Source organism: Tasmannia lanceolata, unplaced genomic scaffold (genome assembly GCF_043159265.1).
Source record: "Tasmannia lanceolata isolate RefF3 unplaced genomic scaffold, GAP_Taslan_0.1 ptg000002l, whole genome shotgun sequence".
Lineage (NCBI taxonomy): Eukaryota > Viridiplantae > Streptophyta > Magnoliopsida > Canellales > Winteraceae > Tasmannia > Tasmannia lanceolata.
The window spans coordinates 16,934,461-16,960,651 of NW_027518679.1; the positions used below are offsets into that span (position 1 = coordinate 16,934,461).

The window sequence follows — 26,191 nt, forward strand, 5'->3', positions numbered from 1 at the left end:
TTGTTCTCTTAAATTGTAAGATGTCATTTTTGTTTACCTCAATGTATGTTGGTGATGGAATATATATATGAGGGTTTTTTTTGGAAACTATAATACTGTTTTCATTTGTTTGGAGAAAAAAAATTACTATAATTTTTGCCCCCCTTGTTGAAAATTTCTGGCATCGCCCCTGATCTCTCCAATAACCCCATAAGAACTTGGCCATGGTTATCTTTCTTGGTTGTTCATCAAAAGCCTGTGGGTTCTAGAAGTTTAAAACCCATAATTTGGGTCTGATTGCTTTCGTTGCATGCAATTGGGAGTCATTCACTCGATACACTCAGCAAAAGGAGAGAAAGACCTACAATTTTCAATGTGGTATGAATTCTAAACCTTTAATTTCATCATATCGCTACTGTTATGATTTTGCAATTTTTTTTTAGGTAATCTCAGTCCCTGATTGCTCACAAATCTCTTTTGAGAAGCTAGTGCAAGAAATTAGGAACAAAATAAATGGGAACTCACTGAAATTTGGTGTGTATAATGCTTAATTGTCCATTAAATAAACTGGTTAGGATGTCTACTGAAAAAGATTGGTTGTATGCCTTGGATTAAGTTGGGGTTTTGTTCCTTTTACAAACTAAATGTTCTTCTCAGTTTTCAAAGTCTACACCACATTCGAGAACCCAAATTGAGTTAGCTTTGCAGCCAACACTTCATTTGGCTTTTGAAGCCCTCAAACCCATTTGATAATGACAGCCCCTATTCCAGCCTTGTTTTGGCAGCCATCTTTTCATTTTGATAATGACAATCCCCCTTATAGCATGGTTTTAGCGGCCCTCTCTTCATTTTAATAACGACAGCCCTCTTATAACTTTGATTATGGCAGCCATCACTCTTTTCATTTTGATATTGATAGTCTTTTAAATATTAAAAGATAAGATAAGTGATTACAATTGTTAACTCATGGCGGTGCCAATATCATTTCCCAAGGGTTTAAGGATATAGCATTAATAAAATGAGTTTATATGCCTGTCCAAGTTAAAGAGAATGATAATTGAAAATTTTCATTAAGGTAATACTGATGGGGTGCGAAAATGCAGCAGCCTGTTAGCTTCCAACACGTGGCTAGAGGAGAGCCCACTGCAGAACCCACGTCAGCAGGGGTAGTTTGGTAATTCCCTCGGAGTAGGTGAACCTGAACCTATAGCTGGTCGACACCTGCTTTGGGGCATTAACTCCCCACCTACCCCAAACTTTCCTTATAAAAAGGCTTCCAAAGCTCATAAATCAGGGTATTGAATTCTGACCCACCACTCTAAAAACCACCCCTTCACTCCGGCTCTTACTGACTTGAGTGTCGAAGGGTCTGTCCGGAGTATACTCCGGGTCGGCCATTCTGACCTCGTTTGTTTCTGAGCAGGACACAGTTAATCAGGACTCTACCCTCCATTTCACCTCCTCGAGCCCCCCAGCTCGGCTCTTACGTCACTGTCATATCTGTTAACCAATTTCGGGCCTAACAGATTGGCGCCATCCGGGGGACCCCAGAACTAAAGGCTGTTCCAATCACTTTACAAAAATGGCAGGGCGCAAGAGTGCGCGGGTGCCAACCGCACGGACTACCCGAGCCGTGCTACTCGGCAGGACTCGGAGCGAGCGACTCGCCTCGCTGGTGGTGGCAGCCTCTGCTACGACCGAACAGAGCCAGCCTCGTTCGGAGCACCTCAACCCCATGCCCACTCCAGAGCAAGTTCAAGCCCTCTTTCGGCAAATGACAGCTCTCGTTGGGCAGTACCAGCAGTTACTCCAGGCGCCCCCCCAACCTCCTCCGGAAGCTCCACGACCTGTCCCCGAGAGGCCAGATATCCACAGGGGAGAGTCGTCGCGCATTGGTGAGGACCGAACTCACCACTCCACCAGACAAGTCCGTCACCCCGCGGCCAGGCACGCACAGACAGAGCCGCACCACCGTCGAAGGTCGCGGTCTCGCTCTCCGCAAAGGCACTGAGCTCATGAAGAGCGCATGCCACAAGCAAAATCCCGGTCCCGTCGTAGAAGTCCGGAAAGCCACTCCGGCTCCGCGGTGAGCCCATTTGCGGAAAGAAACAGGTCCCCAGACCGTAGAGTTGACCCGGTGCTGCGGAAAATAGAAGAGATGGACCACAGAATTGAAGAGCTGGCTAAAGATCAAAGCCGGCCTGTTTCTAGGGCGTTCACGAGCAGAACGCCATTCACCGACGACGTCATGGCCGCCCCTGCACCCAGGAGATTTAAAATGCCAACTATTCCGCAGTATGATGGGACCACTGACCCCGTGGACCACTTGGAGACGTTCCGAACAATGATGCTCCTCCACGGTGCGTCAGATGGCTTCCTTTGCAGAGCATTCTCGACGACCCTGACAGGTGCAGCAAGGGACTGGTACTCAAGGATCAGACCGAACTCCATCAGCAGTTTCGATGACTTCGGGGAAGACTTGGTCCGCCACTTCATGAGCAGCCGCAGGCCAAGGAAGACAACAACATCCTTAATGGCCTTGCGGCAGGAGCATAATGAACCTCTTAAACCCTTTGTCAGCCGATTCAACAGGGAGGCGCTTCAAGTGCCAAATCTAGACCCCTCGGCCGCTACAAACGCACTCCTCGCAGGTGCTAGATCCAATGATTTCCGCCGAGCAGTGGCCCACCGAAATCCACTCTCCCTAGCGGACCTAATGGCTGGGGCGGAGGAATATATTTCAGTAGAAGAGACTCTGGCTGCTCTGGACTCGAATCGGAGGAGGGCCGCTGATGATATGAACCGAGACAAGTACCCTGCTAAGCCGTGTAGGGATGACAAGGTTGTTAGAAGAGACAAGTCCCCCCAAAGAAGGGAGGAAAACTTCACCCCTCTCAACACATCCCGAAGGCACATACTAGCTGCTATCAGCAGAGAGGAGTTCATAAAGTGGCCAACCCCAATGATCTCCAAGGGGAACAAGAGAGACAAGTCAAAATACTGCCGTTTCCACAGGGACCACGACCACGACACGGACGACTGCTGGCAGCTGAAGGAGGAGATCGAGCAATTGATCAGCCGGGGCTATTTGAAAAAGTATGTCCGAGGTGACACCCACAGGAACGAACCCAAGGAGAGAGGTCCCCAGGGCCGGAGTCCTCGGTGGTCTCAACCGCCCCCAGCCCGAAGACAGTCTCCCCCACCGCCTAGTCCACAACCAGAAGTACCCTGCTCCCAACCAAGGGGAGTCATCGGCACAATCATGGGCGGTCCGGCAGCTGGTGGCACCTCATCCGCTGCACGAAAAGCTTACGCACGCCGAGTCAATGCCGTGCACGCATGCGACAAGAAGATGAAGACGGAGAATGAGATCTCCTTCTCAGACGCAGACCTCGACGGCCTGATATTACCACATGACGACGCCCTAGTCCTAACCATGCTCGTCGCGAACTGGGAGTTGAAGAAAATCCTGGTAGACAATGGGAGTTCAGTCGACATCCTGTACTATCACGCCTTCGAAAGGATGATGATAGGTGACGACCGCCTAAGGCCGGCAAACTCAGATCTCTTCGGCTTTTCGGGAGAGGTAGTCAAGGTTGAGGGACATATCGAACTTCCTGTCCTCGTCGGAGAGTCACCCTGCCAAGCCTTCGCCATGGTCAACTTCCTAGTAGTGAGGGCCACTTTGGTCTATAACGCTATTTTAGGACGGCCGGGCCAAAACCAGATCCGCGCTGTCGCATCTGCTTATCACCAAAAGATGAAGTTTATTACGCCCAACGGCGTTGGAGAAGTAAGGGGGGACCAGCCGCAGTCTAGAGAGTGTTATGTAATGGCACTGAAAGGCAAAAACGCGACAGAGTCATTGCCGATTGAGCTACTCGACATGAGGAGCGAAGCTCAGGGAACTCAACCCGCAGAGGACCTTATCTCCATCCCCCTGTGCAGAGATGATGATGAGAAGGTCGTTAAGATCGGCTCCTCTCTAGACGACGGCACCCGGCGCAGCCTCACCCAATTTCTTCAGGACAATGCAGATGTCTTTGCATGGACCTCCGCAGACATGCCCGGTATTAATCCAGAGGTCAGTACGCATAGACTGGGTGTTGACCCAACTTGCAGGCCAGTAAAGCAGAAAAGATGACACTTCGCCCTCGAGAGGCAGCGGGCAATCAAAGAAGAAGTGGAGAGGCTCCTGAAATCCGACTTCATTCGAGAGATCCAATACCCGGACTGGTTGGCAAACGTAGTCCTGGTAAAAAAGGCAAATGGGAAATGGAGAACCTGCGTCGACTTCACTGATCTGAATAAAGCCTGTCCCAAAGATCGATCAGCTCATCGACTCCACTGCAGGTCACGAGTTACTGAGCTTCATGGACGCCTTCTCCGGATATAACCAGATCAGAATGTATGAGTCAGATATCCCGAAGACCTCCTTTGTAACAGACCAGGGGACCTACTGCTACCGTGTTATGTCCTTTGGCCTGAAAAACGCCGGGCCACATATCAGAGGGTCGTAAACAAACTCTTTCGGGCTCAGATCGGCCGCAACATGGAAGTCTACGTTGACGACATGCTGGCCAAAATCCGGAGTACACAAGATCATGTCTCCGACCTGGAAGAAACGTTCCAAGTCCTGAGAGAGCACAGGATGAAGCTCAATCCCACCAAGTGCACTTTCGGCGTCAGCTCGGGAAAATTCCTAGGGTTTATGGTTAGCCAAAGAGGCATAGAAGCCAATCCAGAAAAAATCAAGGCCGTGGTGGAGCTCACTCCGCCCAAAACCATCAGAGAAGTGCAGCGACTGACAGGGATGATAGCCGCGCTGGGGCGCTTCGTTTCAAAATCTGCGGAGAGGTGTCTTCCTTTCTTCAACGCAGTTAAAGAATTTAAGACCGCGCCCTGGACAGAGGAATGCCAGGCCGCCTTCGAGGATTTAAAAGGATATTTGTCCTCTCCACCGCTATTAACAAAGCCTGAGCCCGGTGAGGAGCTACTCTTGTATCTATCTGTAAGCCCCCTTGCTCTGGCAGCAGTCCTAGTGCGTGAGGATCACAGCCAACAAAAGCCGGTCTACTACGTTAGCAAGGTCTTACACGATGCTGAAATAAGGTACCAGCGGGTCGAGAAATTGGCTTACGCGCTGGTGATGGCGGCCAGGAAGTTGAGACCGTATTTTCAAGCTCACACGATAAAGGTCCTTACTGACCAGCCGCTCAGGCAGGTTCTCCATAAGCCGGACATCTCGGGGCGACTAGTTAAATGGGCCGTGGAACTGAGTGAATTCGACATCCGCTACATGCCCAGGCCCTCAATCAAGACTCAGGTATTGGCAGATTTCGTAGCTGAATGCTCCATCCCCCAGCAGATCACCGAACCCGAAATCGCCCAAAGCCCAGCTGCAGGAAAGGCAATCGCAACTGAGGAGCTAACAGAAGATGGAACTGGAACAGAAATCAACCGCTGAACCGCTCTGGGTCCATCAACCGCCGAGCCCCTCTGGGAAGTGTACGTGGACGGGTCTTCGAACAGGGGTGGCTGTGGCGCCGGTCTGATTCTCACCGGACCAAACGGCTTCACCGCAGACTATGCCCTAAGGTTCGGATTCCGCACATCTAATAATGAGGCAGAATATGAAGCCCTCCTTGCCGGGATGAATCTCGTCGTACAAGTCAAGGCCCACAGGCTGAAAGCCTACTGTGATTCCCAGTTGGTTACAAATCAGATTCAGGGAACGTACGAAGCCCGCGACGAGCGTATGATCAAGTACCTCTCCCTAGTCCAACAGTTATCCACCAACTTCAAGAGTTTCGAGGTCGTCAGAATCCCCAGAGCAGAGAACACAAAAGCAGATGTACTATCTAAGCTAGCCGCATCCGGATACACGACTCTCGGGAATATATGTATGGAGTTCCTCCAGAGATCCAGTATCGAGAGAAAGGCCGCTGAAATCATGGAGGTAGAGCACGAGTCCTGCTGGATGGACGAAATCGTCGACTACCTGCGTAGTGGGAAACTACCCGAGGCGAAGAAGGAAGCCCGCAAGGTGATCCAAAGGGCAGCCCGGTTTTCACTCGATGGCGAGAGCCTGTTCAAAAGATCCTACACCCTCCCATACTTAAAGTGCCTCCGGCCCAGCGACGCCGCGTACGCCCTGCAAGAAACGCACAAAGGTATTTGCGGAGAGCACCTGGGCAAGGCCCTGGCGATCAAAGTTTTGCTGAGAGGTCTGTATTGGCCGACCCAGAGACAAGATGCCCTGACCCTGGTCAGGAGGTGCGAGAGATGCCAAAAGTTCTCCCCCACCATCCATCAGCCTGCTGTATCCATGGCTCCAATTATCAGCCCGCTACCCTTCGCGATTTGGGGGATGGATATCTTGGGTCCCTTTCCACCGGCCTCCGGAAGGCGCACCTTCGTAGTAGTGGCCATTGATTATTTTACCAAATGGGTGGAGGCCGAACCTCTAGCCCATATCACCGAGCAGAATGTACAGAACTTCTTCTGGAAATCAGTGGTCTGCAGATTCGGGATTCCTCGCGCCTTGATAACAGATAACGACAAATAGTTCGACTGCCGAAACTTTCGGAAGTTCTGCTCCGACCTGAAAATTGAGCAGAGGTTCACCTCCGTAGCACACCCGCAAACCAACGGGCAGACAGAAGTCACAAACCGAATCCTACTGCAAGGGATCAAGAAAAGACTGGACGAAAAAGTTGGTCGATGGGCAGATGAGCTCTATCATGTTCTATGGACTTATCACACCACCCCGCGCACACCAACGGGTGAGTCTCCATTCAACCTGTCACGGAGGCGATAATACCTGTCGATGTAGGCACCCCGTCCGCTAGAATTTCCAACTTCAACGAACAGCTCAACGGTGACGGGCTCCGCGCGAATCTTGACTTATTGGAGGAGGCCAGAGAAGAATCCCGAATAAGAGTCGCCGCCTACAAGCAGAAAGTATCTCGCTATCATGACTCGAAGATACGCCCTAGAGAGTTTCGAGTTAGAGATCTGGTCTTAAGGAAAGCTGCTATCTCCCAACCCAAGAAGGCCGGAAAGCTTTCCCCAACCTGGGAGGGGCCTTACCGAGTAAAAGAGGTGATTCGCCCGGGAAGTTATAGACTGGAAACACTCGAGGAACAACTACTACCACATGCATGGAACTCAAAGAACCTTCGCAAATACCATCAGTAGCGAAGTAGCCGGCACACACACAAAAAAAAACTTTGTAAATATATCCTGAATGTGAATGAAAGAACTTTTTTTTACAAATGCCTTCATGTCCGTCAAATTGGAAAACCCAGTTCAGTAAAACTAGGGTACTCGACGTTTGGTTCGCCACGGCTCGTCTCCGCAAAGACCGGAAGCCCACTCCTGGTCCGGAACCAGCCCGGATGCAAAAACCAAAGCTCTTTCAAAACCCAGTTCACTAAAACTAGGGTACTCGACGTTTGGTTCGCCACGGCTCGTCTCCGCAAAGACCGGGAGCTCACTTCTGGTCCGGAACCAGCCCGGATGCAAAAACCAAAGCTCATCCTGAATGTGAATGAAAGAACTTTTTTTTACAAATGCCTTCATGTCCGTCAAATTGGAAAACCCAGTTCAGTAAAACTAGGGTACTCGACGTTTGGTTCGCCACGGCTCGTCTCCGCAAAGACCGGAAGCCCACTCCTGGTCCGGAACCAGCCCGGATGCAAAAACCAAAGCTCTTTCAAAACCCAGTTCACTAAAACTAGGGTACTCGACGTTTGGTTCGCCACGGCTCGTCTCCGCAAAGACCGGGAGCTCACTTCTGGTCCGGAACCAGCCCGGATGCAAAAACCAAAGCTCCTTCGAAACCCAGTTCACTAAAACTAGGGTACTCGACGTTTGGTTCGCCACGGCTCGTCTCCGCAAAGACCGGGAGCTCACTCCTGGTCCGGAACCAGCCCGGATGCAAAAACCAAAGCTCCTTCGAAACTCAGTTCACTAAAACTAGGGTACTCGACGTTTGGTTCGCCACGGCTCGTCTCCGCAAAGATGGGAGCTCACTCCTGGTCCGGAACCAGCCCGGATGCAAAAACCAAAGCTCCTTCGAAACCCAGTTCACTAAAACTAGGGTACTCGACGTTTGGTTCGCCACGGCTCGTCTCCGCAAAGACCGGGAGTCCACTCCTGGTCCGGAACCAGCCCGGACGCAAAGACCCAAGCTCCTGAAAAACATAGCACGTCAGGACCAACCTAAGTCCATGACGCCTACCTAGAGCGATAGCTACGCAGCATACGGCCAAGCAGTATAAACTAGAGACGGACAAGCATAGAAGAGGTAGATAATAAAAGTTTGCTTTCCATTCATATGTTGGGGCCTCAGAGGACCATTACAAAAGAGACGCCTCAACGGGCTGTTACAAAAAAAGGGAGTTGGGCCTCCAAGGGGCCGTTACAAAAAGGAATCAAGAAATCGCCAAAAAAGGGGAGAAAGAGAACTCAAGGCGCCTCATTGCCCCCATCCCGTGCTGAATCTGCCCCCGGGGGCAAGAGTGCGTCAGCTGCGGCCGGCTCCTCGCCAGTAAGCGTCGGTGGGTCAGGTATAACCATCCTCGACAGGTCAACGCCTGGATTGGAATCCTTGACCTGCCCAAGGCAGTCAAAAAACCCTATCTTGTAGGCCTCACTGGATAGAAGAAGGAGTTCGTCCTCCTTTTCCTGAACGGCAGTCGCCTGCCTCGATAGGGCTCTCTCCCTCTGAGCGTTGAGGGCTTCCGTCGCTTCCTTCTTCTGCGCGGCCAGCTGAGCGGCAAAATCCTCTCTCCGCCGCTTGATCTCGTTGGCAGATTTTTCGACGGACTTCTTCAGCTCCTTCGCATCCTTTTTCAGCTTCCCATTCTCCTCCTCAGACTTGGTTATAGCATCGGAAAATTTCTTACTCTTCCCCCGAAGATCATTGAAGTACACTCCGATCTATAAAATACAGATGAGCAAGTGTTTACACAGGTAAACGAAGTAGAAGGCGAATAAAAAGTGAGCGTACTCGTCAGCCATCTTACCTGATAAAGAGAAGAAAATACGGCCTCTTTGGCCGTAGCTGGCGGCTCGTGGAGAACCTGTTGCTTGTCTTTGTCAAGAATACATTTACTTTGAATCTCTACAGCTACCCGGCTCTCTCCAAGGCCGGTATCCGTCTTTTGGACGGCCCAATTTGGCCGAAAAACATTATCTCCGGACCTCGCCGGAGGCGGGAGGGTGCCAGCAGATGTCACCACAGTCCTCGAAGACCCTGCGCCCCGGCCGGATGAACTCACCAATTTCACCGAACTCCTTGGCCTTGGGTGGGGGCGGCGCGTCCTGGGTTGGAGCCGGACTCGCCGTCTCCAGGGCCTTCCTTTTCTGGCCCTGACGGACCGTCCCAAAGGCCCCCTTCCTCATCTTATCAACTAACGACTGCTGCTACATCTCTGAAAGATAGACGAAAACAAAACCAGTCAGAGACAAGAAAAAAGGAAAGACAAATTTTAAAGGAGGCTATCTACGTACGTGCCCGGGTCGCAGTACTAAGGCCCAACCCAACCAAAACCTCTTCCCCTTGGAAGTCTGAACAATCAGCAGGCCCCTCCCGGTCCAGCACCTCCCGAAGTAGAGCGAGGGTTCTCGCATCTTCACCCTCAAGGAACGGCTTGCGACTCATCGCGACTGTATCCGGGGTTCCCCATTTCAAAGGGACCGGCCAAGGCTCGCTGGACTCCGCGTCCTCGACATAAAAGAACCTGTTCCTCCACAGGTGTATGGAGGAGGGAATGCCAGTGATCATTCTTATCTCCGGACGCTGGCTAATGTAAATCCAACCCCCACCCTTGTGCTTCTTCAATTGCGCACACGCGCGGAACAACGGTACTGACAAGTTCCTCTGAAGCCGGCCCTGAATGAGGTATACAAACCCCGTCAGCAGTCTCCACGAGTTCGGCGCCACCTGGGCCGGGGCCAGCCGGTAATGCTGAAGCACCGAGGCGAAGAAGGGGTGCAGAGGAAATCTGAGTCCGGCCCTCAGTGACTCGTCATATATGCAAATGTCGGAGCTTTCATTACATGCTCTATCTCCCTCCATCGCCTCCCTCAGTCCAAACCTGGATGGGATGCAGTACTTATCCCTAATCACTGCCATGGCGGACTCGTCCAGGTAGTTCTCCTCATTGAGAGCCTGTATGTTGTATTTAGGATTGGCATCCATCTGGGCCCGTGCCACGACCTCAACGGCCCGGCTCGGGTGAAACGTTGTGGACGCCTCGCCGGCGTCACTACCAACACTCCCCCCTTGTGGGACATAGCTATCCGTCAGAAGCGGAGCGGTGTTCAAGTCCAATATTGCCTCGTCTTCCACCTCCTCATCACTACCTATAACAGTCACACTCACCATTTTCGGGGCCGGTGACCAGGTAGGCCTATCCTCGGTCCTAATCAACGATCTAGACCCTGAACTACTAGAAGACGACTCTCCCGAACCGGACTCAGAACTAGAGCTACTAGACATGAAAGTAGGAAAAGAAATGAATGAGACGCGCTCAAGAAAAATTACCGGATCACACTGAATGCTCCTGAATCCACCCACCGTTCACAAAAACTACACGATCCGAACTGGCCTTCGCCGAACCGACAGAGAGAAAAAGAGGAGGAGAAGGAGGAGAAGTAAAAAGTGAAAATGAGAAGGTAAAACCCACTCTTTATAGATTTCTCTGAGGCGGTGTGCATTAAATGAAGGGCACGCGTTTCGAGGACGCCCGAGTGGTGCCGCGTCTTTTATTAATGGCGGGCACAAACTTTGAGACAAGGGCGTAAGTGAAAATACGCGCTTACCTTTAAAAAACCAAGGGGAGTCATACAAGTGCTCGTGCGGAGAAAGGCAGTCCGGCTCAAGCCGGACTGGGTCGCAAAACAACAAAAAGCAGTCCGGCCCAAGCCGGACTGGATATGATGCGTTCCGCAAAACTACAAAAAGCGGTCCGGCCCAAGCTGGACTGGATATGACGCGTTCCGCAAAACGACAAAAAGCAGTCTGGCCCAAGCCGGACTGGGTCGCAAAACGACAAAAAGCAGTCTGGCCCAAGCCGGACTGGATATGACGCGTTCCGCGAAACGACAAAAAGCAGTCCGGCCCAAGCCGGACTGGATATGACGCGTTCCGCAAAACGACAAAAAGCAGTTCGGCCCAAGCCGGACTGGGTCGCAAAACAACAAAAAGCAGTCCGGCCCAAGCCGGACTGGGTCGCAAAACGACAAAAAGCAGTCCGGCCCAAGCCGGACTGGATATGACGCGTTCCGCAAAACGACAAAAAGCAGTCCGGCCCAAGCCGGACTGGATATGACGCGTTCCGTAAAACGACAAAAAGCAGTCCGGCTTAAGCCGGACTGACAAAGATTCGGACTGCTCCAGAATCCGGACTGGCTCAATTTCCGAACTGCCTCAGAAGCCGGACTGCTCCATTTCCGGACTGCTCCAGAATCCGGACTGGCTCAATTTCCGAACTGCCCCAGAAGCCGGACTACTCCATTTCCGGACTGCTCCAGAATCCGGAGTGCCTCCATTTCCGGACTGCTCCAGAATCCGGACTGCCTCAATTTCCTGACTGCTCCAGAATCCGGACTGCTCCAAAATCCGGACTGCCCCAGATTCCGGACTGCCTCCATTTCCGGACTGCTCCAAAATCCGGACTGCCCCCAGAATCCGGACTGCTCCAATTTCCGGACTGCCCCAGATTCCGGACTGCCTCCATTTCCGGACTGCTCCAAAATCCGGACTGCCCCCAGAATCCGGACTGCTCCAATTTTCGGACTGCTTCAGATTCGGGACTGCCACAGGCCAAGCCTCGACCACTTCCAATCAGAAATGTACTCTACCACATTTTCCCAAGTCACCATAATAACTTGGGGAACTGGGGGGCAACTGATGGGGTGCGAAAACGCAGCAGCCTGTTAGCTTCCAACACGTGGCTAGAGGAGAGCCCACTGCATAACCCACGTCAGCAGGGGTAGTTTGGTAATTCCCTCGGAGTAGGTGAACCTGAACCTATAGCTGGTCGACACCTGCTTTGGGGCATTAACTCCCCACCTACCCCAAACTTTCCTTATAAAAAGGCTTCCAAAGCTCATAAATCAGGGTATTGAATTCTGACCCACCACTCTAAAAACCACCCCTTCACTCCGGCTCTTACTGACTTGAGTGTCGAAGGGTCTGTCCGGAGTATACTCCGGGTCGGCCATTCTGACCTCGTTTGCTTCTGTGCAGGACACAGTTAATCAGGACTCTACCCTCCATTTCACCTCCTCGAGCCCGCCCAGCTCGGCTCTTACGTCACTGTCATATCTGTTAACCAATTTCGGGCCTAACAAATACAATGCTTTGTAATCGTGTATCTTTTAATACCCACATCATTGTGTTTACAAATTATATGGAATTGACACTTGTATGGTAATGTATTTAACTGCTAATAGAATTTCAGAGTAGTGCCATTTATTGGTATGCTTAAAAGCATGTAAAGAAAAAACACATTACGTAGGCCTAAGGTGTCATTTATTGATGTAATAAATTGATGTACTTAGAACTATAGAATAATAGAATTATTGGATAAAAAATTGCCTAGAAACCATGGTACCGATAAAATAATAAGTGATGATGTAAGGACTGATTCATTCCAATAAATACTAGTCTCTTTTCGACAATGCACTTATTATTTGTTTATATTATAAAATCCTTATTATGGTTGTACCCTAACGATTGTTTGCCAAATTTCATAAGCGGTTATTTCTTGGATTGCTAGTTTTGTACCTTTGTGTTTTAGGATTTTCCGTAGCTTCGGGGAGCCATTTTAGCTATTTAGGAATTCACTTCCATAGGTGAAGGGTGATGAAGGCATTAGCCCAAGCCCATCTTTTAGAGGGACTTACTAGGTTAGGGTAGTACCCTTTTTCTTCGTCCTCCCTCTTCTTTAGATAGAGAGTGTGTAGTTCTTAGAGTTTTTAATCCTTTAGATTCACTTAAACCTTTAGTTCCCAGTCATTGCAAGGGCGATGAAGGAGTCATCCCAAGCCCATCCTTAGGGGACTTGCTCGGTCCTAGTAGCACTCCCCTCTTTTATTTAGAAGACTTCCTTAGCCCTTTTGATACCTTTAGACACTAGTTCCTCATTGCAAAGGCAATGAAAGAGTCATCTAGAGCCCACCCTTTTAGGAGACAAGCTATGTCTCATATAAAACGTTATACCCTTTGGAGACAGGTTTTGTCTCTTGAGTGAGTCAACCCTTCAGAAGACTATCCAAGTCACACATAGTTGCACCCGTTTCTAGTTGATGACCGACTTGGTCTGTTAGTTGCCCTATTCCTATTTATCTTTGCAGGGGCAGTGATAGGGATACTTGGAGCCCACCTATGCTTTTAGGAGACTTGTCCAGTCTCGCTAGCACCCTTCTCTGTCTCCTCTTCTTCTAGGAGACCTTCTTTAGTCTAGTTAACGATATCTTTAGAGCTTATATGTTAGGAGTCAACCCATAGGCTAGGAGTCAACCCCATAGATATGAATTTGTGCTTCGGTCCTAGTAGCACTCCCCTCTTTTATTTAGAAGACTTCCTTAGCCCTTTTGATACCTTTAGACACTAGTTCCTCATTGCAAAGGCAATGAAAGAGTCATCTAGAGCCCACCCTTTTAGGAGACAAGCTATGTCTCATATAAAACGTTATACCCTTTGGAGACAGGTTTTGTCTCTTGAGTGAGTCAACCCTTCAGAAGACTATCCAAGTCACACATAGTTGCACCCGTTTCTAGTTGATGACCGACTTGGTCTGTTAGTTGCCCTATTCCTATTTATCTTTGCAGGGGCAGTGATAGGGATACTTGGAGCCCACCTATGCTTTTAGGAGACTTGTCCAGTCTCGCTAGCACCCTTCTCTGTCTCCTCTTCTTCTAGGAGACCTTCTTTAGTCTAGTTAACGATATCTTTAGAGCTTATATGTTAGGAGTCAACCCATAGGCTAGGAGTCAACCCCATAGATATGAATTTGTGCTTTAGTGTTAGGAGTTAGTCTTTCAAGAGTCTGTCCGATCGTCATAAGAAGCTAGGATTCTGTCCAACCTTTCATCATGTCTTCGGATTCTGTCCAACCCCTGCAAAGTTTCGGAGTCTGTCCTACCTTTGCAGAATTCAGGAGTCTGTCTTACCATAGCAGAATTCAGGAGTCTGTCCTACCCCTACAAAGTTCTAGAGTCCGTCCTACCCTTATAGATATAGGAGTCGGTCCTACTCTTATAGATGTTGGGAGTCTGTCTTGCCCTTATAGAGTATAGGAGTCTGTCATTTCCTTTTGTGAGTCTGTCTTTAATTAAGAGTTCCCCTTTAGGCTCCAGGGATTCTGTCCTTAGCATTGACACTCCGCCAGGCTATGGATTACAGAGTGTGGTCTTATAGGTTCCCTTCACCTGAAAGGGTGAAACATCTGAAAATTCAAAAAACATTTGAAAATTCAAAAACACTAGAAATAAAAAACTAACAAAAACATCTGAAAAGTCATGAGTTATTAGGAGTGTAGTTAGGAAAGTCTGTTTCGAACTATGTTGGCTTGATCCTCTTCCACGAGGTACGTAGGCAACTTGAGATCCTTATCCCAGGTCCAGTCAAACCTTCAAAAATAAATCATTTAAATCCTTTCAAAAAATAAAAAATCCTTTAAACAAATCTTTACTTAAGTAGTCGTACAAGAAGTTTTAAAACCTAGTCGAGTCTAGCTGATTGAGTCTAGGATAACAGTCCTATAGGTGTTAGGCATTGTGGTTTAGAATGGGAGCAAGAACTACGTGGCCTTGATTCCTAAGAGAGGCGGGGATACGTTGGCGACTTCGGATGAACATCAGACCATCCAAAGATTCGCGCCCGAAAAAAATATTAGAGTCTAAGGTTTTCCGTGTCGTATCGCGTGTGTAGTCGAGTCGTGTTGTGTGTTTTGTTGTGTTTTCTTACTTTCCTGTACAGACCTTATACCTTTACATGTCGTATTCATGTGTTTGCCCACCAGAACTTAGACATCAATTAGGCATAACACTCATAACCTAGCTACGCTTAGGTGACACTTCTTTCATGTATTTTGTGTGTGATTATTATTTCTATCCTCGAATCATGCATGTTTAGGTAGACATTTTCTTGGGAATATTTCCCATTTCATATGATTTTCGCCCAAAACTCTTAAATATTAATGAAAATTGCATAAGAGACCGAGTACTTGCACTCGGGCGGATGGGGGTGCTCTTTGGACCTTCTTCATTCGTCACCAGGCACGGACCCTATATATACCTTTAGATTTATCCATTGCATAGAGTATATTTTGGGTTCCAAGGCCGACTTCCCTGGATGGCGACTTTTTCTTATTGTAGGTACGTCTTGGTTCCAGGATCGTCTCCGAATTAAGAGGTATCTCATATGCATTGCCACTCATGCCGTGAGAGACTCTTTCGAGAGTTCCTTGATAGAGCTCACATTCACATGTGGAGATCTCAGAGGCCGCTGGGGGCTCGTCCCTCACCTTCCTCGGGATCGGGGGCCACACTTATGCCTTCCTAATTGGAGAGATGGATGTTCTATCTCGAGACGGATCACACTCCTTGTGTGGTCTCTGGTACATCTAGGCGGTACACTTCTAACACTTTTCTCTTTAATTCTGAATTTATTCTGCTTGCTCAATTTAATTCAATGCTTATGATATGAATTGTTTAAGCAAGTAAATTGATTTTGATAACTCTTGAACAGGCATAGGCCTACGAGTGCTTCGGTCTTCTCACTCCTATGCCGAGGGACCCGAAGAGAGTTTACTTTTCAGCGCAGATACGCTGGACTGTAGGGCAAACGGGGTCACACCCCATTTACTTGGCAGACCAGGTTCCCCGAGCCACTGACCGGATCCAGCCAGATGCTGTGAGTACTTTAAATTGCTTCCATTTTCAGTACCGTACTCATATTGTCTTGAATTATATTCATGTCTTTGACACATAGCCTGTTGTGGACCCCGATCCTGAGAGAGGCGGGGGACGAGCCCCCAAGGGTCTCTAGATCATCCACGTGAAGGAGAGCTCTACGAAGGAACTCTCGAAAGAGTGTCCCTCATAGCATGAGTGGCGATGTAAAATAAGATACCTCTCGATTCGGGGACTAGCCCGGAGTCGAGACGTACCTTAAACAAAGAAGAGTCGTCATCCAGCAAAGTCGGCCCTGGAACCCATATGCTCTGTTGCAATAGATAACCAGCGATACAAAAGGTTCGTGCCTGGTTACGAATTTGGAAGGTTAGAAGAGCACCTCAACCGCCCAAGTGAAAGCACCTGGTCTCTTATGCCATTTATTTATTGATTTTGAAGAGTTTTGGCAAAAAATCATGTGAAATGGGAATGAAATATCCCCGAGAAGACGTCTACGTAATCATGCATGACTCGATGATTAAATAATAAGCATGCACAAAATAAATGAAAGAAGTGCCACCTAAGCACATCTAGGTTACGAGTGTCATACCTAATTGGTGTCTAAGTTCCGGTGGACAAGCGCATGCATGCTACAGCTAAAGGTATAAGATCTGTACAGAAAATAACAGATATGATAATCAGATAATCATGAAAGCAGTAAAAGAACTACAGCTAAGCGTATAAGCAAAAATAATGGACTAGTAAGCAGTAAAGATCTACAGCTAAGCATGTGAGTGATCAAATAAGAAAATAATTTCAATCTGAAAGAAAACACACAAGAAAAATGATAACCACAAACACGAACTCTAAAAAACATTAACTACAAACCCTAAGACTCTAACGTTGTCCTCGACTCTTGAATGACCTCAAATATTCATCCAAGCCGCCTACGTATCACCGCCTCTACGAGAATCAGAGTCACGTAGTTCTTCGCACCTATTCTAAGATATAATGCCTAAGATATCTAGACCTCTATCCTAGACTCGACCTAAAAGACCGGACTAATTATTAAAGCTTCTTGTGCGATTATTTATATTTCAGTGGATTGTGGATTTTAGGACACACTATATGCCTTAACTAAATGAAGGTTAGCCCTAAGCTAATGCAGGTGGTTCCTACAACTTATGTGTAAATAGGCTATGTGTCATAAGGAAAATAATGAGATCACTAACGCATCCTAGACCTAGTCATCAGTCGGCGATGTAAATCGCCAGCTGACCGGACGGAGGCGTAACAAACTCCTAACTCTAACACAAACATAAACAAAACACATAACACAACAAAGACAAGCTTCTAACTCTAAAACTCTCTATCTAGGACAAACTCCTAACTCTAGAGGAAGAGCTTTTTGAAAATAAGGTTTTAAAGTTGTTTGAATGATTTTTGAAAGATTTACAAAGTCTATTTACAAAATTTGACGGAACTTAGGATAAGAATCCCAAGCTGCCTACGTACCTCGTGGAAGAGGATCAAACCAACGTAGTTCGGAAATAAACTTTCTTAATACGCTCCTAAAATCTTATAGCTTCAGATGATTAGAATTTTTGTGATATTTCAAATATTTTTAAATCTTAAAGTTTCTGAATGCTTTTTGAATTTTGAATTTCCGATTTTTTTTTTTGTATTTTAAAATGATACACCCCTTTTAGCCAAAGGAAACAAACAAAAAACCACACTCTGTAATCCAAATCGTGGAAGAGTGTAAACACCATAAGGTAAAATCGGGAAAAACCTAAAAAAGCAAACCTATGTCCCAAAAATGGTAAGGGCACACAACAAGTAAACTAGTGTCTTCACTACAAAAGTTAGATCCCAAATAGGCAGGTTCTAACAAGACTTTAAAAGATAAACTCCTAAACATGTATCATTAAAGAGGGAGGACAAATTAGAAAGGTTTCTACAAATAAGGCTAAACAAGCCTCCTATGACTGACTCTTTTAATGAGACAAAACTTGTCTCCTAATGTATGACCTCTCTAATGAGACAAAGCTTGTCTCCTAAAATGGAAAAACCACTAACACTCGTGAGACAAAGCATGTCTCCTATAGGTAAACTCTCTAACATGACTAAGATGATCTCTACAAAGGGGTAGGCTCTAAACATCAAAGCTTGTCTCCAAAGGAGAATCGCCTTATTAAGACATAGTGTGTCTCCTAGTGGAACTCTATATAACTCTTTCATTGCCCTTGCAATGAAGAGGGATTAATGAATAAGGGTGTCTAAAAGACTAAGTAAGTCTACTAAAATAGAAGAGGAAAAGAGGGGAAGCGCGACTAGGACCGAGCAAATCCTCTAAAGATGGGCTTGGGCTATCGCCTTCATCGCCTCTGCAATGAGGAAGAGATTATTTTGTCTAAACATATCTAAAAGGCTCAACAAGTCTTCTAAAGAAGGGAAATGCTATGTGGACTAAGCTAGTCCCCTAAAAGATGGGTTTGGGATGACTCATTCATCGCCCTTTGCAATGAAGGAAGGATTCTATGGTTTAAACAGGTCTAAAAGACTTATCAAGTCTTCTAAATGAGAGAGGAGAGAGCTACTTGGACTAAACAAGTTCCCTAAGGATGGGCTTGGGCTAACGCCTTCATCGCCTACTAGGCTAAGCATGAATCAAGCATCAAAAGCACACATTTGCATTCTATATGGAAGCTGAAAATTTAAACTTACAATTACCCTATCCAAATAGCAAAACTAGCAAAAGTGTTACACATAACGCTTGTAGGAGACACATCAGGAAAAATTTGATTAGTTATGCACTTCAGCCGGTTCTTGCCGGAAGGGGCCGAAAAATGACCATCTCCGGGCAAATTTCAGATTTCAATTCTGCAGGTTTGCTTTTCAGAAGTTCTGATTTGATTTTGCAAAATAGAGGATCAAAAATCCATTTTCAAGAAAAGTGTTCAACTACACCGTTTTCAAAAATTGATCAAATAAACTTTTCTCCGATGACAATTTTGCCCGGATCTTGCCGGAAGTGGCCGGAAAACGGCCATTTTTGGGCTGATTTTAGATTTCATTTATGCAGTTTTCATTTTCAAAAGTTCAAAGATTTAGTAAATTGATCCAATAAACTATTCTATGTTGACAATTTCGGCTGGATCTTGCCAAAAGTGGCCGGAAAACGGCCATTTCCGATCAAGTCCAAATATGAAAATGTAGGGTTTTTAGCTGACATCTTAAAATCGTCATAACTTTTTCATTTTTCATCATTACGAGGCCCGGAAGATGTCAAATCGAAGACCTCAACAAAAATCTACAACTTTCGTGTGTATCACTTTCGCTAGATCTAACTGAATTTTAGTGAAAAATTGAAAATAAAATCTGGACAGCATGTAATTCAACACAATTTCATGACATTTCACATCAAAACTTCATTCAAACACAAGATCTATGGGAATTTGACATAAATATCTGATAATACATGTTGATTAGACTTAGATCTAACCATGTTAGTTTCAGTTTTGAAGATCTTTAAGGAATTTTCAGTAAAACACACATAGATTCACCATTTTGCACCGAATTTTGAGCTGAAATCTTAAAATGGCCATAACTTCTTCGTTTCATGGCCAATTTTGGGCATTTATATGCCAAATCGAAGATCTCAACGGGTACTACACCTTCTAACGAGAAATTTTCACGAATTCTAATAGAAAATGATGAAAAATGGTAAAAAATGAGGCTGGACAGTACTTAATTTTGCCATTTTTACATCAAAATTAAACTAGAACTCAAAATTTGAGGTGAATTGCTTTAGATCTTCAAATGAGACATGTTTTTAAACATATTTTGGTAGATTTTAATCCTAGGTTGCTAGATCTAACCATTTTAAAGTATTTTCCACTTGTATTTCTCATTTTAGGTTAGATTTTCAAAGAAAACTCAAAATCAAACTCAAAATCTACTAACCTTGTGCTCTTCTCTTGGATCTCTCCTTGAAAGCTTCTTTCTCTCTCTAGATCTCTTTTTTTTCTCCAGATCTCTTTCTTTCTCTCTCTAGATCTCCTTCTTTCTCTAGAATTCTCTCTCTCTCTCTCTAGAAAGCTCTCTCTCTCCCTCCCTCCCTCTAAAATTAGATTAAAAGCCCTAATTTTTTTTTCAAATGAGAGCCCAAATGCTCTATTTATAGAGTTTTTCCTTAATTTTTGTCCCCCATTAATTTATAGGACAACCCATTTTTAAAAATTTTGCTTTGGTTTTGGTTGCAAAATGGTGGCCATTTGGAAAAAAGTTTAATGAAAAATTAATTAAAAGAAAATTTTCACCCCTTAAGTTACCTTGGACAATCCCATATTCATGTATATGTTGTATTTTAACTAAATGAAAGGGTATTTTCGAATAAATCTCTTCATGGGCGACATTACAGGGATAATGCAACCCTCTTTCTGCTCTAGTGTAAAAACTGGCTGCCTTACAGGATATTTCACTCCCCTTTCGCACTACAATTCTAATCCGGCTCGTCTTATTAGGCAAATCTCATCCGATTTTGAAGAAATTTTGCAGGGACCCTAACCTATCATAGGATGAAATTGGGGGTCCTAAATCCCTGATTTGATGGAATTTTGATTAAACAAGATATAAAAGGGGTTCGGTCAAAATGGGGTGTCTACACCTGTGTCTTGACAATTCCGGTGGAGACCTCTGGATGATCGCCAGGAGGTCATGAGAGATGAGTATGCTCACGCCAGGAGCGTTACTCGGAGGATGACAGCATTTATCTGCCATTTGGGCCTGACGATTTATATGCCATACAGGATAGCCCGACAGTCGCATGGGCATGAGAGCCATGTGATATCCCCTCATTCGCTTGGCAGCTTGAGGCTTCTAGACTGGGTCTCGTCTGACTAGCTAGAGATCTTACAGACACAGGGCTTTGACATCCTTGACGACCACTTCCGGCTTGGAGACTACAAAGCCTGAGCCTCTGTAGAGATGATGGGTCCTCTGACCTCGGGAGAGGTATTCTTCTTTACCCTTCCCTTTCCTTTCAGTTTTGATTTGCTCGTTAGTGAAATTCGATTGCTTGATTTGAATCTTCTTGTTTTCTATAGGAGGATCCTGAGGTAGATGCCGCACCTAACGTCCTGCTTTTGCGGGGGAGCCTTATGATGAGGGCAGAGCTGTTGATGAGGCCGTCAGGGCCACATTCGCCGAGGCGGTCTAGTGATTATAGAGCCTGCTCCTGCTGCACCGCATTAGAGAGCAGAGTGGAGAGGGAGGGACCTGTTACACATAGCCGGGGAAAGGCGCCGATGAAGGCATCTTCCTTGAAGTCTACTTCTCCGGTGAAGTCAGTTCACTGCCCGCCGATTGTACCTAGAGCTCGAGGACTGAGTAGGTGAGCTCCTCCTTCGACTTCGTCAGGAGCTGGTCCTTCTTTGCTTCCAGGGCATTATCCGATGCTAGGCTGAACTGTACCGACCTTTGACAGGAGAGGAGAGCTTGACTTGACCCGACCGCGAGGGGCGTGCGGGTATCCCATTCCAGAGACCGTCGTTGGGGTAAGAGAATTTACTTATGTATTTATTTTAGTGTTTGAAATTGTTTGCATATTTGACTTAATTTCTCTTGATGCTATAGATTCCTCACCACCAGGCGGAGAATCTGCTGCTATTAGTGGGGAACCAGAATATCCTCGCTGGCGAGCAGTTTGATATTATTGAGAAGCTGGAGGGGGCTCGATATGAGGATAGCTAGATCATCCTCGGGCTTCAGCAGGAGATTGAGACTCTGAGGCAGAGGCTGGGGACATACGAGGGTCATCCAGCTAGACAGGTATGAGAATTCATCCCTATCCTTGAATTTTTTAAAATTCTGCACATATGCTTTGATATATCATTGATATTCTGACATACTTGTGGGTGTAAGAGGAGGTGTATAGGCCGACGATGCCTGTGCCAGAGGGTCGAGACAGTACTGATGATAGAGACGACACGTCCGACGAGGACTATGTCGAGAATGCTGAGGACCTAGAGGTTGATGAGGAGCCTACCTTGCCTGACAGAGGGCGGGGTAAGAGACCGATGAGAGAGAGCGCCCCTCCGGCGAAGAGAGTGAGGATCGGAGTGGGTCCCGGAGGCATGTTCGCTCCTCGCCCTCCTGAGCCAGAGGTTGGCTCTTCTGATAGGGCAGCCGCAGCAACTAGAGTGGAGCCAGGCTCAGTTCGTGATAGGCTTGACATTGGGATGCGGTCTAGCTCACTAGATCGCTTACTGGGAGGCGATCCTGCTTCCTGACTTCGAGGGTCAGGGGAGTCTTCAGAGTCTTCAGTTTCTCAGCCTAGGACATACGCTGCGTCCACCCCAGGGGTAGTCCAGGATCCTCCAAAGTAGGGTTTGAGAGATCCTTCACCACCTGAGCAGTGATTTATGTTATTTTCTTTTTGGATTCATCCAATTTGGGTGAGATGTACTTCTCTTCATATTGATCAGACATATATGTGGACCAGCTTTGATTTGTTTGCTTTTATCTGCAATTGTTTGTGTTGTTATGTTGAAATAAAGAGTATTTTTGTATAAATAGACATCTGTTCTAGATGGATATTTATACAAAAATGCCCCTGATCCCAAGTTCACGGAAATGATGAATTAAATTAATAATAAAAGCATACGCCATTCGCGTGGGTACGAGAGACCAAGAGAGACGCAGGCGGGTCGCGCTGCCCCTCTCGCGGGATCGGGTCCCATAGTTTGGCGACTCTGCTGGGGACCACCTAACTTCATTAAAATTTCAAAGGATAATTCGTTTGAATTTATTTTAATTGGCTAATAAAAACTATATCTTATATCTTATATACTTACTAGATTAGTTTGTTTGCTTTATTTTCTCATCACATCATACTCAAATTTAATATAACGAAACCTGAAGGCATCACAGATTGCGCAAATTTATTTCACACTTACATCACTTGCATCTAAACCCTTGCATCTCACATGCACACACGTCCTATTTTAGGAACCTGGAGTGTTATCTGGCATGGTTGACTGGGATTTCATCACCTGGTGCCTCCGTGATAGAGAAGCATTCCACTCTTAGCCTAGTACCTTTATGGTGCGTAAACGGCTCTCTTATTCACTTACTGATACGCCAGACACTAGTACAGTATATCGAACACGGATTCGTGCTAAGGGAACTCTTGACCTTACCCGTAGATTATCCTACACATGCATATAGTACGGACATGCATGCATCACCTATGTGAGCGAGATTAGGATATCCTATCCATTTGTGTCTAGATTAGGCCATAGTCCATCTTCCAATGGCTACGATCAGTTTTTAGAAACACAAAGTCATGAGTCAAGATCCTCTCTCCACTCCGCTAGATTAGGACTAGGATTTGATGCCTTCATGTAACACCTGATAAGATGTAAGAAGATTAAAAGCTTTTCCTTTGGGATTAGGATATAAATCCCATTTTTCCTAAGATCTCATAGGATTAGTCTATTCTTGATCTACCCTTCAAAGCAATCTTGTGCGATCTCATCTAAACCTTTGATCGTGAGCCTATTGTCTTTCTCTTATTCGATCATATCTTCATTTCTTCTATTAATTGATAGGAAGTGTGTCTTGATCCTATGATTATTTAATCCCAACCCTTGTTTTGAAATGATCTAATCATACCTGTATCACTAGTCACTTCTTACTTTAGGGGAAACCTCTTTCAATATTATTTTGTTAAGCTCCTCAGAGTTCATTCTCATAATCCTTAAACTAGGGGCATTCCCCTGCTCACTTGTGTCATTTTGTTATGTCTCGGTTCTTTAAGGATTCATCCTATCATTACATGTTTAGCCTACAATCACTTTTTAGTCACTGATTAGAAAACATTCCTTGAATGTCAACCTTACACCTCTTGTTCATTGCTTTCATTTCAGAAAGTTTTCACCATAGATAGCTTACCACTCCTTGGGTTCGAGTTTCTTCACGGTTGGAGAGGAGATCTGTTTCTCTGCCACCTTCTGTGATAACCCCAGCATCTTCACCTTCTTTCCCGTCCTCACCAATGGCAAAAAGCTCAAATAGTCCTTCACATATCTCCGTTGCTGATACTTTAGCTTTGGTTCCCAAGCAACTTCAAGAGATCAAAGAAGATAACTGAATCATCAAGGCCCAATTTTCTGAGAAGTTGGGGCCATCATATTCTAATTCCAAAGACAAGGGCCCTATGCGCCATGTTGCTACTTCAGGAGCGCCTATCTAACCTGTGTTTGTTCCTATTCCTGACAAAACCGAGAAAGATTTTGAGAAAAAACAGTATAGCGAGGACAACAGCAAACCTTCTCAGACAATGGTTGATAAAAAAAGTTATAGAGAAACTAGACAGTCTTACGAAGAAAGTTCAATATATTCAGCTTCAAGAGCAGGGAGGTTTCAATCCAAGTGATCTCACACTCTTCCCTGAAATCCATCTCCCAGCAAGCTTTCAGATGCCAGATTTTGACAAATATGACGGTGTGGGTTGTCCGATCACACACTTGCAAATGTTCACCATCATGTGCCAGCCTCAAGGTCTATCTCCTGAGCAAATGGCTCAATTGTTCCTGGTTTCTTTGACAAAGGTCGCTAGAAGGTGGTTCATGGTCCTAGACAAGACTCGTTATAGGACATGGAAGGATATTGGAGTGCAGTTCATCAAGCAATTCAAATATGATGATGGAACCGAGAACACTAGGAAGGATCTTGAGAGAACCAAGCAAGACTCAAAAGAGTCATTCTTAACTTTTGTCAAGAGATGGAGAAGGTTAGCGGCTCAAATGATGCAGCGTCCCTCAGAAGAAGAACTGGTCCAGATGATTATGAAGAATATATCCTCTCAGCTCCAATATCACATGTCTCTTCAGTACTATCCAGATTTTAAACACTTCATCAATGTTGGTATGCAAATTGATGAAGCAATGGCACAAGGAGTTTACAATAGAAGCAACCCCAATTCAAAAGAAGTTAAGAAACAGACTCCAGCTCAGATCTCCGAGGTTGATAATGTATCAAGGACTAACCAGTCGTAGAACCCTATGGTATTCAAATATAATCAATCAGGGGTTGCAGCTCAGCAAAAGTCCGATAGGGAATTCACCCCTCTCTAGTTTCCACCATCTATCACATTGCAGCAAGGATTGGAATCCGGCGATATCTATTTACCTCGCATTAGGGATCCTCCTAATCCACTCCCCAAGACATGGAGGGCAGAAGAGCACTGCAATTTTCATCGAGGATCGGGGCATAATACTGATCAGTGTATAACTCTGAGGCATGTGATCCAGAAGTTTATCGATGAGCGTAAGCTACCATTTCAGCAAGCGCCAAATACTGTTGATAATCCTATGCAAAACCATGATGTACCGCTGCTGGATGATGTTTAGACACTTGAGGTTTGAGAAGCTCAGGTCCAGTTGCAGTGAAAGAGAAGAATCATAAGTTAAAAGGCACTTGTTATGATGATGATTCAGTTTTCGCCGAGCCTCTAAAGCCAGACAATTGCAACAGTGTTAGTCCTTTTGTTATTTTAATTAAGTCCAGTCATGATGTCGAGTCCAGTTATCGAGTGTATTCTTCTAAAAGTTTGAATAAATTCCTAGTCCAGTTGGGTCTTTTCTTACTTTTATTTTTGAGTCAAGAATGTGAATCCTGAGTCTGTTCACGATAGGTCTTATCAGATGTAATCATTTTCAATTCAATGAAATTTGCTTTCTCTATACATTCCAATGTTCGCTACTGACTTTAATAAACAATGAGAATAATACTCCCTCCTCGAATGAGGAAGAAGATACTGACGAAGCTCCTCTTGAGTTGCAGCCTATGCTCAAACAAGAGGAGGAGCGCCGAGCCCATCCTCTAAAAGAGGAAATTAAAATGATAAACATTGGCAGTGAAACTTTGATTCAGTAAGTGCCTATTGGAAATACATTGTCCTCTGAAGAGTGTGAAGAATTGGTAAACCCATTTCGAGGATAAAGAGATGGTCCAGTAAGCGCTGCCATTAATGCCAGGAGAAAGACCTAGATAGAAGGTTCAAGAAAGAATGAAGAAAGTGAATGTCACCCATGCTATACAAGGGGCATGGATTGGAAACAACTTGCATATCTCCAGTCAATGGCCCTGGTCACTGGTTTCACCAGTGATAATGTAAAGCCATCGAATTCAATATGAAAAGTGCAAGAGCAATCATCTCAGAGCGATCATCAAAATATCAAGAGTCACCGATTCAAGGATGAAAGGATGTCCAAAAATCAGTATGCATTTT

General features: G+C 45.9%; 1 long non-coding RNA gene across 6 annotated transcripts; it reads left to right on the plus strand.

The window, feature by feature from the left end:
* The first annotated feature begins 176 nt into the window (after positions 1–176).
* LOC143881062 (uncharacterized) lies at positions 177–22,419 on the plus strand. Of its 6 annotated transcripts, none has more exons than XR_013251883.1 (7): positions 177–357; positions 15,376–15,630; positions 15,749–15,913; positions 20,421–20,910; positions 21,003–21,452; positions 21,532–21,726; positions 21,820–22,419. It is a non-coding gene; the product is annotated as an uncharacterized LOC143881062 (long non-coding RNA). The 6 variants fall into 6 exon arrangements; XR_013251850.1 differs by having other exon boundaries at positions 15,393–15,630; XR_013251859.1 differs by having other exon boundaries at positions 15,393–15,630; positions 20,706–20,910.
* The last annotated feature ends 3,772 nt before the right edge of the window (positions 22,420–26,191 follow it).